This window comes from Stegostoma tigrinum, chromosome 30 (assembly GCF_030684315.1).
Source record: "Stegostoma tigrinum isolate sSteTig4 chromosome 30, sSteTig4.hap1, whole genome shotgun sequence".
NCBI lineage: Eukaryota > Metazoa > Chordata > Chondrichthyes > Orectolobiformes > Stegostomatidae > Stegostoma > Stegostoma tigrinum.
The window spans coordinates 8,804,233-8,822,838 of NC_081383.1; positions in this window are offsets into that span (position 1 = coordinate 8,804,233).

Sequence of the window (18,606 nt, forward strand, 5' to 3'; positions counted from 1 at the left end):
TGAATCACAGAAGGTTGGTTTGCAGGTGCAACAGGTAATTAAATAGGCAAATGGAATTTTTTCCTTCATTGTCAGAGGGATGGAGTTTATAAGCAGGGAGGGCATTCTGCAGAGATAATGGGAACTGCAGATGCTGAAGAATCCATGATAACAAAGTGTGGAGTTGAATGAACGCAGCAGGCCAAGCAGCATCTCAGGAGCACAAAAGCTGACGTTTCATCAGAATGTATGCTGCAGCTCTGTGCGGTGCTGTTGAAGCCACACCTGGAGTACTGCGTACAGTTTTGGTCTCCTTATTTTGGAAAGAAGGTACTGGCATTGGAGGGGTGCAGAGGAGGGGCAGTAAGTTAATTCTGGAGTTGAGAGAGTTGGCTTTGAGGATAGATTGAGTAGACTGGGACTACACTCATTGGAATTTAGAAGAATGGGGACTGGGTCTTATAGAAACAAAAAATTATGAAGGGAAAAGATAGGACAGAAGCATGGAGAGGGTTTCTACTGGCAGGTGAAACTAGAACTAGGAGGAGCAGATTTAGGATTGAATTGAGGAGGAGCGTCTTCACCCAAGGGTTGTGAATTCATTGGGATTCCTTACCTAGTGAAGTAGCTGAAGCTACCTAGTCGAATGTTATTAAAGCAAAGACAGATTTTTGAACAGTAAAGGAACTAAGGGTTATGGTGAGCAGTTGGGTAAGAGGAGCTGAGTCCATGAAAAGATCAGCCATCATTTTACTCAATGTAGAGCAGGCTGGATGGGCCAAATGGCCTACCCCTGCTCCTATTTCTTATGCTCTTATGATCGAACTGATTGGCAGAAAAACCTAACGGTTTGTATGGTTGATTGGCACTCCTTTAAAGCTCAGCAGATACTAACAGTATAATTTATATAAAACCATACACATGATGAAAATATCTATCGATGGCCTTTGCAAGAATCACTTCAGTTTTAGTTAAGCCCTTGCTTTGTTTTCTACTGACGTTACTTCACCAGACATGTGTTGGAAACTTTGATGCTCCGAGCAATTGCGCCGTCAATGTCTTCAAATTTGACTATCTCAAGTTTTGTTTTATTGCAGTTTCTTTGCAAAGATTGTATTACCAGCACCTTCTAGAAGTGGAGAATCTCTCAAAGTGATTGATTGCCATGTTGCTTTCACTTTTAACCTGTGAAATAAGACCAACTCTTCCATCAATTCCTCAATGTAGAATTTCTGAGACAGTCTCAACAGTGCTCCGCACTGAAGATTTACGAATCTCACAGACAAAATTATCAAAACCCGGGCAATATAAATGTTTCAAATGACTGAACTGAATGTCTGAATCTTTAGTGAGGGACAAGCTAGTTGTTTCTCTCAGGAGAACAGTACAGTTAATTAAATCAAGAAAACAATTCAAGTTGATCTCTTAGACACTGTATGATCTTTTAAGTTAGCAAAACATGCATTCCCAACTTTGCAACATGTTTCCACAGGATTTGACAGATGTGTGAATGCCTCAGGGACAATTCCATTATGTGCTTTCTGGAAACTGAGAGAATGATAACATTACTGAGGAGAAGCTGAATTAATATAATTGAGGAGTTAGCAACACTACTTTACTTCTCAGCTTCTATGCAAATTGGGAATGTCCATTGTGTCAACCACTTCCAGACTCCAGCTTTTTCCCTCTCAATTAGTCCTTTCTTGTCCACCAACACCTCCAGTTTAAAATCTTCTTCATTTTGCTCAAATCCCACTGTAGCCTCACCACTCCCTACATCTGTATCTTCCAAACCCCACAACCATCTGTGAATTCCAAAACTTTTCAGCTCTGATCTCTTGTGCACGTCTGAGTTCTAAATTTTGCCTCAGTATTAGCAGCCGTGCATGTAGCTTTCTAAGCTCTTGGCTCTGGAATTCTTCTCTTTAATCCTCTCACTTCTCTCTCTCTCTCTCTCTTTCTCCCTCTTTACTCCTTTATAATGATCTCTAAAGCCTAATTGTTTGACCAAGCTTTTGGCTGCCTGTCCTAATTTTTCTTTATTTGGCTCAGTGTCAATGTTTGCCCGATCATAGTTCTTGATGCACTTATCTAGGTAAGTGGTTTTAGGCTCTTGCAAAGGTTTGTAGCTCAGATTGCGGATGGGCTTGTTGGCTTGCTCACCGAGCTGGCCGATTATCATCATCAGCGGCGCCCATGAGTACTGCAGGAAGGAAAACAACTAGAATCTAACTTGGAATGTGGGGAATCAATTATATACTGCGTTCTGGTAAAGTACCATGGTGTGTAAAGTGACCACAGAAGTATTGACAAAGTCTTATTCAGCTGTGTTAGTCTACATCTTCAGGATCCGGAAATGCAACAACTGAATTTACATCAGAGATAGTAAGAACTGCCAAAGCTGGAGTCAGAGATAACACAGTGTGGAGCTGGATGAACACAGCAGGCCAGGCAGCAGAGGAGCAGGAAAGCTGACATTCTGGGTCGGGGATGTTTTCTGAAGAAGGGTCCCGACCTGAAACATCAGCTTTCCTGCTCCTCTAATGCTGCCTGGCCTGCTGTGTTCATCCAGCTCCACACTGTGTTATCTCAACTTATAACTATGTTGGCATAGCGCAATTAACTTAGGTTGTTGGCTTGCTCGTCAAGCTGGCTGGTTATTGTACAGACATTTCATCACCATGCTAGGTAACATCATCAGTGCAGACTCCAATGAAGCGATGTTGTTCTTCTCCACTTGGAATTTATATGATCAGGTCTGTTAAATTACGTGTCATTTGCAGTTCGTTTTGGCACGGGTTCGCACGACCATACCAGCTCAAGTCAACCACAGACACGCACAGGAATTCCTAGAGGCCTGGTTTTTCAACCCATAATGCAATTAACAAACAAAGGGGTGACATGGTGGCTCAGTGGTTAGCACTGCTGCCTCACAGATCCAGGGACCCCGGTTTGATTCTTATCCTTGGGCGACTGTCTGTGTAGAGTTTGCACATTTTCCCTGTGTCTGTACGGGGATGCTCTGGTTTCCTCCCACAGTCCAAAGATGTGCAGGTTAGATGGAGTGGCCATGCTATATTGCCTGTAGGGATGTGTAGATTGGGTGGGTCATAGGGGGATAGGTCTGGGTGGGATGCTCTGAGGTTCAGTGTGGACTTGTTGGGCCAAAGGGCCTGTTTCCACACTGTAGGGATTCTATGAAAAAAAAATGTGTAATTAGACCCCATTTGCAAAGCCATGCAGAACAGACGCAGAAATGACACAACTCAACTTAACAGGCTGGATCACATAAATACCGAGTGGAGACGAACAACATCACTTCATTGGAGGCCATCCTGATGATGTTACCTAGGATGGTGAAAAAATGTCCGTACAATAACAAACCAACTCGGCAAGCAAGCCAACATCTTAATGGTTCAATGTAAATACAGTTGTTGCAGACCAACACAGTTGAATGAGAGATAACAAGGTGTAGAGCTGGATGAACACAGCAGGCCAAGCAGCATCAGAGGAGCAGGAAGGCTGGCGTCCCTACTGTCTCTGAAACAGTTGAATGAGATTTGGTCAATACGTCTTTTGCCATTTTTCACACCATGGTACTTTACCAGAACACAGTATATAATTGAGTCCCCACATTCCAGATAAGATTCTAGTAGCTTTCCTTCCTGCAGCACTCATGGGCACCACTGTTAAGCAGAGCAACAAAGACAAATGCTGAAATGCAGCATTGCAATGTGCCAACATCTTGATAATTAATTTTCAGTCTTGCCTCCAACGAAAGCTTTCCGAGAGATTAGTAGACATTAACTACAAAGCCCAACAGCAAGCAATATGTGCAGGGGAATTTGTAGAGGAAAATCATCAGGCTGGCTTGTCCAAGTCACTTCACGATTCCTGGTCTTGAAGATTGGCAATGTTCCCACTGAGTGATACTTCAGCCCATGCTTTGGTTGTCTGATGTGATTAGTGAAAGGGAGGCAATTCCCCTGGAGGGCTTGTGAGCCTGTGTGTGCTGGAGCCTCGTGGTGGGTGCCTGCGCAGATGGATCGTTGTGATTATTTTCAATGGCAGTGCCATCACTTGTCTGTTGGAAGGACATGCTTTCTTTCGTGTCTCCCCATTGCAAGACAACAAAAGCTAGATGGTGCCATACTGATGCCCCATTTCCTATGTCTCAGATTGTCTCTCTATAGTTGGCATAGGAGGGTAGCATTGGGACGTTTTCAGTGGGTGTACTTCGTTTCTAGCAGCAGGCCCTCTTTACCACCTCTTGATTGCTACTTTCATCTCCTGTTTTATCCACAATTTTCCTGATGGTGAGGCTCTAGCCACGTCGATCTTCGTGTGCAATCAATTCTGGTCCCTGTGAATTGAAAGTCCTGCTGGCTGACATCCTTGTGTTGCAAAGTTGGCTGAGCCTTTTGCTTTAGTTGGCTCACAGAATGCGGGCACCGATGGCTCTGCCAGCATTTAATTGCCATCCCTCATTTGGTCTCATGCAAATGGTGACCTTGCCCTCGATCGCTACCCCGACACATTGCATTGCTTTCCATACGGCTCATACACCCCATCTATGTGGAGGTGATAGCTGTATTAGTATTATCACTGGACAGTTAACCCAGAAACCCAGATAACATTCTGGGGACCTGGGCTCGAATCCCACCAGGGCAAATGGTTGGAATTTGAATTCAATGAAATATCTGGAATTAATCATCTAATGATGACCGTGAATTCATTGCTGATTGTCAGAAAAGCCCATCTGGTTCACCACTGTCCTTAAGGGAAGGAAACTATCATCCTTACCTGGTCTGGCCTACATGTGGCACCAAACCCACAGCAATCTGGTTGACTCTTAACTGCCCTCTGGGCAATTAAGGATGGGCAATAAATGCTGGCCCGACCAATGATGCCCTCATCCCATGAAGGAATAAAGGAAAAAAAATCCTGCCATGGCAGATCTTGAATTCATTAAAAATTTAATAGTGTTGTACAGCATGGAAACAGGCTCTTCAGTCCAACCAGTCCGTGCTCACCATTATCCCATATTAAACCGGTCCCACCTGCCTGTGCTATCCCCATATCCCTCCATGCATTTCTAATTCATGTACTTTTCCAAATGTCTTTTAATCAGTGCAATAGTGCCCACATCTACCACTTTCTGTATAACTTCATTCCACTCATGAACCACCCTCGTGTCTTCTTTAAATCTTTCTCCTCCCACCTTTAACGTGTGCCTTGCCAATTGTCAGGAAAATATGATCCACCAATGTCTGGTCAGGAAGGAAGCCCATCCTTACCTGGTCTGGTTTACATGTGATTCCAGATGCACAGCAATGTGGTTGACTCTTAACTGACCTCTGGGCAATTGGAGATGGGCAATAAATCATGGTCTAGCCAGTGACCTTTATGCTATGGATGAATAAAACAAATGTTGAACATTTATCTCTGGATAAACCCAATGGTTCATGCATCCCACTGGAGGCAAAACACAAGCTTTAGCTGGATGTTCAGGCGAGACACAGTTCAAAATATCAAAACCTACTTCAAAGAGCTCCTTTTTCCTTAGAACACAGGCATATTTTACATATCTATTTTCTCACATGAAAGGGGCACTCTGGTGGAAGTTTGCAACACCTGTGAATATTTAAAAATGCAAAGTTTAGCTCTGAAGAGTATCGATCATTATAAGCCAAACCTAACAGGAAGCAAGGCTTCAGGCATCCACTCTTTGAGGTCCACAGCTGTGGGATGCTTTAGTACCAAAAACAATGAACTACAAGTGGCTTTCTAGTCTGTACGAACCTTCGACCTTATCCTTCTTACATCCTGTCACTGCAGCTAGGGTCAGAGCCTTAAACAAAGAGTCTGGCTACACCAGAATGCTTGCAGCTTATTTCTTGCAGATTGATCCTCAGAATGACTGAATTATTCTGTGTATTTTTGACGGTTCCTCACTATTACAGAGGAAATTTTCTTTACAAAAACTTTTAATGTGACTCATTGGGAGAGAATATCAGTAGAAAGGCATGTTGTTAAAGCCTTTTATCTTTCATGCGGCAGGACAAATGCAAGAATGCCAAATTTTCAACAATTTACACTGCAAGGAAATCAAAAAAAGAATGATTCTGCCAGAATATTTCTGGGGCTGGCATTTGGCAGGCAGCAAATTCATTTTGCTATAACAACTTAGTGAAGTTGCTAGATGCAGGAAGGGTGAGCATAGTGGAGACAATCAATGGTTTGCTGACCATAGGTAACATTTTTTGGGTCTGAGTAAGAAGATGTGACTTGGCATTCTACTCCAGGTCGTGGGCACAAGAATTAGTACAGGAATGATGAGTGCAGCACTGTTGGAGATGCCATCTTTTGGATGAAAGGTTAAACGAAGGTCTCTGCCACCCTTTCAGACAGACTTTGTGTGCCCATGACAGTAGTTTGAGGATCAGAAGAATTATCCATGGCGTCCTGGCCTAAGTTTATTTTGGAACTTAATTATTAAAGGTGGCACATCTGATGGAAGCCTGATGTAAAGTCAACATATGTTGTGGAGTATATTTCAGTTGTGTTTGCTCACGGGGATGTATCTATACTTTAGATTGGTTAATTAGTTGTTTATATAGAGTCTTAGATTTGTACAGTGTGCAAATTCCATGCTGATTGAATTTTAGTGAACTAGTTAGGTTTGGCGATATTGCAATGGTCTCACAAGCATGTTTTCCTGGTAATAACTCATGAGGTTCTTTGAATTCTACTTCACAACTCACTTTGATGATACCTGAATTCTCAATGGGAGTGTAATGGTCCAGTATTGCAGTCCTTCCGCATCCAAATCTAGGTTTGCCACTCTCTGGAAATGACATCATTCAGACAATGATCAAACACACCGATGCATCTTCCAGCTTCCTGCAGATGGAGTTAAAATCTCAAGGCTTGTTGACATCAAACTGATACAGGAGCAGAGGTGGGCCATTCAACCCATTGAATCTGCTCTATCATTCACCACAGTGCGGCATGGTGGTCTGCACTGCCGTCTCACAGCGCCAGGGACCTCGGGTGACTGTCTGTTTGGAGTTTGCACAGTCCCCCTGTGTTGGTGTGGGTTTCCTCTGGGTGTTCTGGTTTCTTCCCAGAGACCAAGAATGTACAAGTTGGGTGGATTGTACATGTTTTAAAAGTTGTCTACCCAGGGCTGTGTATGCTAGGTGGATTGGCCATGGTAAATGTGAGTATATGGCAAGGGCTGGGTCTGATTGGGATGCTTTTCAGAGGGTCAGTGTAGATCTGATGGACTGCATGGGTTCTTTCCATGCAGTAGGGATTCCTCATCTGTACTATGATTCAATGGGATCACGTCTGATCTGATGATCTTCAACTCTGCTTTCCTATCTCTGCCCCATAACTCTGGATTCCCTTTCTGGTTGATCAAATATGATAAATTGGAAGCCTCATCACACATCCAAAAGTGACCAAAAGGCATCTAGTGAAATGGAAATTCTGAGGGACAGTAATTGAAAATGAAATGGCTATGACAGTGTACAGAAGACACTGAAAGTCTGCAGAGGGATATACATAGTCTGAGAGAATGGGGAAAGGTCTGGCTGATGGAATACAATGTTGATAAATGTGAGGTCATCCATTTTGGTGGGAATACCAGCAAAATGGACTATGTTTTAAATGGTAAAAAATTGCAGCACGCTGCTGGGCAAAGGGACTTGGATGTCCTTGTGCAGGAATTGCTGAACGTGGGATTGCAGGTGCAGCAAATGGAATTTTGTCTGCCATTGCTCAAGGGATGGAGTTTAAAAACAGGGAGGCTATGCTGCAGCTGTATAGGGTCCTGGTGAGGCCACACCTGGAGTACTGTGTGCAGTTTTGGTCTCCTTACTTGAGAAGAGATATACTAGCACAGGAGGGGGTGCAGAGTGGATGCACTCGGTTGATTCCAGAATTGAGAGGGTAGGATTATGCGGACAGAATGAGTAGACTGGGATTATACTCATTGGAATTCAGAAGAATGAGGGGAGATCTTTTAGAAGCGTATCAGATTATGAAGGGAACAGATAAAGTGGAGGCAGGGAGGTTATTTCTGCTAGCAGGTGAAACTAGGACTAGAGGGCATAGCCTCAAAATAAAGGGAAGCAGATTTAGGACTGAGATCAGGAGGAACCTCTTCACTTAAAGGGTTGTGAATCTGTGGAATTCCCTGCCCAGTGAAGTGGCTGAAGCTACCTCACTGAATGTTTTTAAGGCAAGGCTAGATAAATTTTTGAACAGTAAAGGAATTAAGGGTTATGGTGAGTGGGCGGGTAAGTGGAGCTGAGTCTCAAAGATCAGCCGTGATCTTATTAAATGGTGGGGCAGGCTCGAGGGGCCGGATGGCCTACTCCTGCTCCTAGTCCTATGTTCTTATCTGCAGTTACGCATGCTGAAAGTGGTTAGTGAGCTGCCAATGTCACCTGTAATTATTGGTTCCCAGGCAAACAAAGAGGTGAAGGTTACCAAGCAACAACTTTCTCTCCTTAAGGATGCCAAGGAAGAGAGAAAATCTAAAATAGTTTGTTTTGCTCTAAGAGTTGGCACTACTGTTGTTTATCCTTACAGCTTAGGAGACAAGAGCCCATGGGATATGAAAGAGGTTGCACCACTGCCAGACCACAGACATGGTTGGTATGGAACAGCTGTGGCCAGACTGCCCCCTGTAAGCAATTATAGCTGGATGTCACAGTTGTGGCTGGATTACCACTAGACTATGATCAATGTCGAAAAGCTTAGCACTAACCATGCTGTACACTAAATCAGGCCAGTGAGGCCTCAGTGACATTTCTATTAACAGATTGGGGGACTGGCGACAGGAACACCACTGAGGCTTGTTCTATTTGGATGCAGAGTGCCTAATGTTGAGACCCTGCTCAGAACATTAATTGGTCTTTTATAATCTGTGGGTAAAGTCCTGGAGTTGCTTCCCAACAGAGGCAGAGGACTTAAGAGTAAGAACTGAAAGAACTGCAGATGCTATAAATGTGGCAGTGAGTTAAATATTAAAAAAAACCAAAAGAACTGTGGATGCTGTAAGGGGCTCTGAGTCACTGGACCCATACCGTTAACTATGATCTTTTCTTTACAGATGCTGCCAGACCTGCTGAGCTTTTCCAGAAACTTCTGGGTTTGTTGTGACTCAAGAATAAGGTTCATTGGCACCTTCATGAAGAAAGGAAATGAAGGCCTTTGCATTGATACAACCAGATTGAGTTAAAGATTTATGTGGTGCCGAAGTGGTCAAACCAACGCAGGTCTTTGACATATTTTTACTTTATGAATAGGGCCTCCTCTTGTCCATGTTCACAGCCTCCAGGAAGAGAGTGCAGTGAAGTCATAGATGAGGTCAAGTTTCAAGTTCAGACATCCCTTTTATCCATGACAAAAAAAATTTAAACTCCTTAATAATTCAAATACTGCTATAGGCCAGGCCTTGTCAGGATGACAGATTTCCTTCCCCAAAGGACACTCACAACAATTGACAATGACAGCAATTGACAATGGTCACAGTGGCTCAGTGGTTAGCACCGCTGCCTCACAGTACCAGGGACCTGGGTTCGATTCCAGCATCGGGTGACTGTCTGTGTGGAGTTTGCATGTTCTCTCTGTGCGGGTTTCCTCCGGGTGCTCCAGTTTCCTTCCACAGTCCAAAGGTGTGCAGATTAGCCATGCTAAATTGCCTGTAGTGTTCAACTGTGTGTAGATTAGGTGTATTGTAGGCAGATGGGTCTGGGGAGGATGCTCTGAGGGTTGGTGTGGACTTGTTGAGTTGAAGGGCCTGTTTCTACACTGGAGGGATTCTATGATTCTATGTTACCTGGAAGCTATGTGTGACTGCCCCAATGTTCTGTGCACAGTGATTGACATTGACATGCCATTACAACATTGGCTTCCACTTCTGAAAATCGCTGCTGCCTACTGGCCTCAGAGGCCTACACAGCTAGTAAGAAGTCAGCTTTGCTGTGTGAGGTACTTCTAGAATTTTGTAGGCTTTCCAATCAAAGCTGATGGCAACCTCAAGATTCCAAAGGCTGCCATGAGACATTGAAGACAGTTACACGTTAGAACTAACACAATATTGTAATATCTAACACCCTCGTTTCAATAATTTGTTTGTAGTGATAGATCCAGGTCATTCACTCTTTTTGTATGTGTGTCCAAGCAGATCCCACAGTATGGGTAGAGATACCCGTCTTCCTGTGTGGTACTCGAGAAGTGTTGAATGGTTGAAAGTTTCTCTTTTAGGGTGAGCTCGTAAACCTAGGTTCCATCAAATAAACAGGAGCGATCTCATCCGCCTAATGGAAAGGCCCTGCCAATATTCATCCCTCACTGCAAAAGCAGATTGTCTGGTCATATATCTAATCATTGTTTGTGTGAGTTTGCTGTACTTAATTTTCAACATGACAATTTTAGCATTCCAAAAATAAATCATCAGCTATGAAGCATTTTGCAATTTCCCGAAGTGTTTGCATTGTTCCACTGTTGGTGGCTGAACCTTCAGCATCCTGGACCCCAAACTAATTCAAAATGCTCCATAAGGTAGGTCTGAAACAGTACTCCAGATGAAGCCTAACAATTGTTTTGTAGTGCTTTAGCATTATCCTCCTAGCTTCTGTATTCTAGGCCTCTATACACTTTTGCTTTTTTTAAACCATGCTTCACAACTTTGTCTACTTTCTTCAAAGGTAAACTGTCGTGCCTCTCTGTACCTGCGTCCACTTTTTGTGGTTTCATTATGTTACTAGCTGCTTCTGTTAAAATTTTCAAGGAAGTTGTATCTAACCTTCTGCATTATACCACTAGTGGGTACTTTTGACAAGTACACCCAGAATAGGGATTTAGTAATAACGCAATTCATCGGGTTTCTGTGAAATGCCCTTGGGCAATGGTAGAATGAACACTTGCATTGTTGTACTAGGGAAGGATGATTTTCCAGAATTAGCAAATTGGCCTGTGCTATCTGTAGATTTTTTTTATTTTGAAGAAAGCAGTAATTACTTCAATGACCTAAACGGCTCTGAACAGTACCTTTAGGCTTGTGCAATTTGCTGTTTTGAAAAAGATGCATGCTAATGCGTATTTTACTGCTTCAAGAGTAATCCAGATTCCTTTCAAATGTTATTTCTACTCTCTGCTCCAAACTAATCTCCAGTTTGTATTATTCTGCTAACTGTGTGTCATTCTCTGTTGCACTGCATTTCTGCTTTCTAATTCAAACGCAGAAAGCGTGCAAGGTGCAGCTGGGTCTTTCTTGGTAATTTCATGCCTATTTTCACAATGGTTTATTTATTAGTCCCACTTGTGGTAATAAGCTTGAGATCTGATGGGGTGCCATCTTTTTCAGGGGGGTATAAGACATTCATCCTTCTTTTCTCACATTCACATTATCTCACATGGGAGGCAGTAGCCTAGTGCTGTTATTGTTGGACTGTTATTCCAGAGACTCAGGAAAAGTTCTGGGGAGATTGGTTTGAATCTTCCACAGCAGATGGTGAAATTTGATTTTAACAAATAAGATCCTAATGATGACCATGAAGCCATTGTCAATTGTCGGGAAAAAACCCATTTGGTACACTTCAGGGAAGGAAACTGCCATCTGTACCCAGTCTGACCTACATGTGACTCCAAACCAGAGCAATGTAGTTTTCTCTTAACTGCTCTCTGGACAATAGATGCTGGCCTAGCCAGTGAATGAATAAAAAATATTCCACAGATGGAATAAATCTTCTCCTTTATATGCTGAGAAAAATACAATGAGTTAGGTCTTGGAGTTCAGGCTGGACAAAATTGGAAATATATAATTCAACAACATTTTTAAAAGTCATCTTTGAGACATAGACAGCACTAACAAGGTCAATCTTTGTAGCCCAGCCCTAATTGCCCTGGAACTGAGTGGCTCATTGGGCTATTTCAGAAGACAGTTAAGAGCAAACCAAGTGGTTGTGATTCTGGAGTCACGTTGGTGAGAGTAGGTAGCAGATTTCATTCCCTAAATGGCATCAGCAAACATGACTGAGATTCTTGATGCCAGCTTCCTGGTGATGGACTAGTCTTCAGTTCCAGATTCTTTCGGTAACTGAGCTTAGATTTCACCAGCTGCTATTGGTGGGGTTTGAATCTCTGTGCCAGAACATGAAAATACAGCAGATGTCAGAGATCTGCAGTCAGAATGCACAGTATTGTGGTGAGGGAATACCATTGGGTTCATAGAATCCCTACAGTGTGGATACAGGCCCTGCAGCCCAACCAGTCCACACTGACCCTTGGAACATCTCACCCAGACCCACCCCCCTATAATCCACCTAAGCTACACATCCCTGAGCATTACAGCAACCCACTTAGCCTGTACATCTTTGGACTATGGGAGAAAAACCAAAGCACCCGGAGGAAACCCTTGCAGACATGGGAAGAACGTGCAAACTCCACACAGACAGTCACCTGAGGGTGGAATTGAACCTGGGTCCTTGGTGCTGTGAGGCATTAGTGCTAACCACTGAACCACTGTGCCATTCTTGAAGGGAGGAAACCCCTTCTTTCCCCACTCAATAATCCCCCAAGTACAAGCCGGGGGGGGGGGGGGCTCACATCAGGCTTACAGGTGTCCTTATAGCAAAGGTATGAATATCTGCGACGTCTGTACACTGTACAGAAGGTCTATGAGCATGAAGCTATGACACATACAATAAACAACACAAGCTGTGTAGACATCGTTAGCTAAGCAATGTTTTGAAGCTAACACATTCTATGACATCGCAGTTAGTGACTTTCTGCTGAACTTTATTAGAGTGTCATTTTCATGGATTTTCGTGGGGATGGGAGTTGTGGGGGTCCAGGGAGTTTTCTCATTATTGTCCCCAACCCTGGCACGTTGACTGGGTGCTGAGTCCCTGAGTTCCTGTGCTAGCCCAGTTCCCCACTCACTCAGGCAGAAATACTCACTATGCCAGGACCGTACTGGGGCTTATCTTTAATTAGCTTTAAAAGGTCATTGCACACCCACTCAGTCTGGCACTACCCTCCAGATTCGTGACCTTTGCCCCACGGTCAACATCTGGCCCTTCAATCTAGTGGCCCAATGAATGGGCTCCAGGACTTAAGGCAGAATGTGGGCCGGGGTTAGGGTTCAAGGTTCATTGACTCTTCTTTGCCTTGACCAGCGTGTAAAGAATAACCCCCTTTAAAGCAGGGTAAATGCCTGAATCTGTGGCGCTGTACTGCAGCATGAGTCAGCAGTTTCAGGAGAGAGGTGGAAAGATTAGAGTGGAAAGGACATGCTTTTGAACTTGGTCCTCACTAACTTGGGATACCAACCTTCTGAGCATTGCAGAAGAACAGGAATGAAGGGTATTGGTGAAAAAAACCTCAGAGGTTCCACAGCTCACACAAATATTCCATGTAAAGATCTGGCTCTTAGCAATCACCCCCTCCCCACCAAGCCCCAGTACATTGGCCAACAGATATCAGCTGTTAATTCCACAGACCCACCTTCCTCTATAGAAAAAGCCCATCCATACCTCATTCTTCTTGTTTCTGAACAATTAAAGTTGCCCATAATTCATCTCCACAGGTTTATTTTTCCCTAAATGCTGCCCATTCTTCCTTACTTAAATCCCGTAGAATCAACTTCTTCCTTTTATCCAGAATCATTCCCAATTATTAATTGTTTGTCTCAGGCAGCATAAGTTCCTGTCCAAATGGGTACAACTCTCTCTCAATCGAGTTCCATCATTTCATGATATTACCATGATATTGTGCTCGTACAGCACAAAGGACATTCAGTCTATCAATGTCTGAATGGTTATCTGAAATAACTCCTTCTCCACAGCTAAGGGAATTAGTCATTTTTAAATAGGGAGTCAGCTCCTTTTTGAAAGTTACCTTCCAGATCATAAGATGTTAAGTTAAAAAAAAGTCCCCATCTATTCCCCTTTTTTTGTCAAGCAGTTTACAACTGTGTTCTTTAAAGAAGGACCTTACTGCCAAGTGGAAGCAGCATCTCCCTGACTTAATCAAAGTCCCTCATAACTTGTCCGATTAGCCTTCATTTAAACATCTATCTCTCTGTCCTCTGGGCTTTTTTTTTCTGATGACCCTTCACCATCCTAAATTTATATCTCCTAAAAATGTCCCTGTGTGAACTCAGATACTGGCAGACACGTTCATACCAAACTCCTTTGTCCCGTGCTTTGAAGTTAAAATAGAGATTTTGTTTAAAAAAAGGGTTAAAGGATTTTGTTGCAATGTTAATTGGTGAAATTTGAGAGAAAGTGTATAATAATCGCCCCAGTATCGCCAATGTCAATTTACCCAATGCCTTCAGTGACTAAGCTGCCCAATGATATGCCCATTTGTAGTCAAAAGGAAATGATTGTTGCCTTATGCCCGGCACTAATGATTGGACAGGGTGAAGAAGTGGCAAAATTTCATGCCAAGGGATAAATTCTGCCGCACACAGATATGCCATGTGCTCAAAACAGCAATGACTTGGAAATATCTGGCACCTTCACTGTCATAAAACATTCTGAATTGCTTTAGAGGGCAAGGGTAATACTTATTGATCAAAATTTGATGCTGTTCCTCTCAAGGAGGTAATGGGACAGGTGATCATAAAATCCCTACACAGTGCGGAAATAGGCCCTTTGGCCCAACAAGTCCACACCAAACCTCAGTGCATCCCACCCAGACCCATCCCCCTATAACCCATCTAAGCTACACACCCCGAACACTATGGGCAATTTAGCATGCACATGCAAACCCAGCCTGCACATCTTTGGACAGTGGGAGAAAACCAGAGCACCCGGAGGAAACCCACACAGACAGGGGGAGAATGTGCAAACTCCACACAGATAGATGCCTGAGGCTAGAATTGAACCTGGGTCCCTGGTGCTGTGAGGCAGCAGCGCTAGCCACTGTGCCACCGTGCTGCCCCTAAGCCAGCGGGCTGCCCCTAAAAAACATAAATAGTGGTAAGTTTTTAAGAAGGAAAGTGTAGAAGGAAAAGAGAGCAGAGGAATTCCACAGTTTAGACTCTAAACAACCACAGGTACATCCACCTACGGAGAAGGAATCAGGGACAATTGGGAGACCAGATTTGGGGGAATTTGATATTCTTGGAAATTGTAGGGATGGAGGAGTTTCCTCAGGAATAAAAGGGCAAAATTATATTGGGATTTGAAAACAAGGAAGCAAATTTTGGAAGCAAAGTGTTACTGGAATGGGAGCCAATATAGTTCACCAAGTAAAGGGACAATGGACAAATACTCAGTGTCCTCTCTGAATGGTTTTAAAGCTACTTTGTATGCAACTTTACGACACAACTATTCTCGGCTTGTACACCCTGCTGAGTAGATGCTCTAAAGTAAGCAGTTTCTTCCCTGATTTGTCTCTGCTTTTTCCTTTACCTCTCACGCAAATATTTCCACCATGGGGTGGCACAGTGGCTCAGGGGTTAACGCTGATGCCTGACAGTCCCAGGGACCTGGGTTTGATTCCACCCTCGGGCAACTGTTTGAGTGGAGCTTGCACCTTCTCCCTGTGTCTGTGCAGGTTTCTTCCAGGTGCTCCAGTTCCTTCCCACAGTCCAAAGTTGCACAGGCTAGGGTGGATTGGCCATGCCAAATTGCCCATGCTGTCCAGGGATGTGCAGGCCAGATGGATTAGCTATGGGAAGTATAGGGTAGAGGTCTAGGATTGGGTGGAATGCTCTTCAGAGGGTCAATGAGGACTTGACGGGACAATTGGCCTGCTCCCACACTGTGGGAATTCTATGATCTGTGATACCCCTTCTTATATTTGTACTGTGGGAAGAAATATTCTTTGGAAAACTTTATCCAAACCCTCTGTCAATGCTGTAATGACTGAAGCTGCTCAGTCATCTTGCTTTACCTGAGAAAAGCCTGCTTAAGGCAGCCCTCATCATTCAGCGTTGTCCCAGGAGACATTTGGAAGCTGCTGGTTTGATGTTGTCCTGCAGATCCTGGTGTAAGTGTATGGATGAGACAATGGCAGGGAATAGTTCCACTAACTGGGGCTTCACAATCACGCATGCTGTGGACCTTGCCCGTCGTCCAATTATGTGTGTGAGATCCAGAGTAATAATCAGGAGTGGAAATCTTGACTTTTTTTTAGCTAAGACTGACCCAGCAGCTTCTCACTGCTACTCAATCTACTACTCAAAGTTTTTCAGAGAATACGCAGAATCTCTACAGTGTGAGAACAGGCCATTCAGCCCAACGAGTTCACACCGATCCCCTGAATAGCATCCCACGCAGACCCATCCCCCTCCCCTTTCTCTGTAACCCTACATTTTTCATGGCAAACACACTTCACCTATCACATCACTGAGCACTATGGGCAATTTAGCATGGCTAATCCTCCTAGCCTGCACATCTTTGGAGTGTGGGAGGAAACCAGAGCACCCAGCAGGAATACACGCACAGACACAGGGAGAATGTACAAACTCCACTCAGTCACTCGGGGATGGAATTGAATCTGTGTCCCTGGTTCTGTGAAGGAGCAGTGCTAACCACTGGGCCACTGTGCCACCCTTTCATGGTATGCATGATTTGCCAATTAGAAGATGGTGGTGAGCTGTTTTCTTGAACTGTTGCAATCTCAGTAATAAATCATTAGCTTGATTCAAAAGGTGCGGGTGTTCCTGGCTGAGCCAGCATTGATTGTCCACTCCCAATTGCCCTTGAGAAGGTGGTGGTGAGCTATCTTTTTGAACTGCAACAGTCCATAAACTTTAGGAACACTTACAATGCTGTTCAGAAGGTTTCCAGGATTTTGACCCAACAACAATGAAGAAACAACAATGCAGCCTTCTAGTCAAAATGATGTGTGGATTTCAGGAGAAATTACAGGTATTCATGCTGCTTTTAGAGTCATAGAGTCATAGAATTACACAGCACAGAAACAGACCCTTCAGTCCAATTCATCTGCACCAACCAGACATCCCAATATGACCTAGTCCCATTTTCCAGCATCTTCCCATTCCCCTCTAAACGTTTCCTATTTATAGACCCATCCACGCACCTTTTAAATGTTGTAATTGTACCTGCATCCAGCACTTCCTCTGGCAGCTTGTTCCATAGACGCACCACCCCTCTGAGTGAAAAAATTACCCTTCATGTCCTTTTTAAACCTTTTCCCTCTCACCTTAAACCTATGTTGACCTTTGGAGTTGTTAGAGGTTGTGGATTGGGAAGGTGTTGTTGAAGGAACTTTGGCGAGTTGATAAGGTTCAGCTGGTAGCTGGTACCCATGGCCATTATTTTTTGTCTGTGGTGGAAGTAGTAAATATTGAAGGGTGTCAATGGGGTGCCAGTCAAATGGGTTGCTTTGAAATGGTACTAAACTTCCTGCATGTTATTGGAGTCGTACTTATGCAAACAAGTGGGGAATATTCTATCACAGCTTTGTAGATGGTGTGACAGGTTTGAGGGAAACAGAAGGTGAGTTATTCATTGCAGAACTCCTAGCCTTAAACTGCTCTTGTACACAAAGTGTTTGTATCAGTTTCTGCTCAATGGTAACCCCCAGAATGGTGATACTAGAAGATTCAGTGATGGCAATGCTGTTGAATGCCAAGGGATGATGGTTAGATCCTGAAGTTCCATGATTTTGACTGAATGAAAACCGAGGAGTTGAGAGATGGTGGATTTGTCCAGGATGATAAGAAACCTCATATGTTTGGTTGGTGCTTTACTCATGCAGCAGGTGGTAATCTCCTGTACTTATTTTATACTTTAGTATAGTCAACAGTTTCTTGTATCTTGGTCTGCAATGAACAATGGTGACAGTACTTGCATTACAATTTGCCACACTCACTCTTGAGTGAGAAGGGCGTTTCACCCCTAATCATTGTTCAAAGATCTCTGCTAGAAAGCATGTGCATACTCAGGTTGGATGATGTTTGGCTTTGGACGTTAGTATTCACTGTCTGCTCTAATTTATGAAGAATGGGTAATGGGGAAATCAGGAAACAATAAGGAGATCGACCAACCAAAGAAACACATCCTTTCAGGTTAGGAGCCAAAGGGAGAAGATGGAAGTGGGAGAGGGAAGGCCAGTTGAGGATAGAGAAGTGAAGGGGAATGAAGGTGAGGAGTGAGAAGAGGATTTGAAAAGGAAAAGCAACATGGGGAGGAAAGGGGAGAGAGGAGAGAGACAGGATGAGGGGGAAGATCAGGTTGAAGGAGCAGGGAGAAGCGGGAGGAGAGAATATAGACTGAAACAATGCACAGTAACCTGCTTTTTGTATGGTAAGACTTAAACACAGTTCTAATTATTTCACTATATTTGCAAGGTTTACACCTCATAAAATCTTGCACCTGGCAATCGTCTGCTCTTGGCAATGATGGCTCCATCAACACACAAAAAAACTGATTCAGGGAAAGCAAATTTTGGGTTGTGCGTACATTGTGTTCAGTGCAGCCAGGTTCCAGGCATCATTGATAACAAAGCGTGAAGCTGGATGAACACAGCAGGCCAAGCAGCATCTTAGGAGCAGGAAAATTGACGATTTGGGCCTCGACCCTTTTCTGATGAAGGGTCTAGTCCCAAAATGTCAGCTTTTGTGCTCCT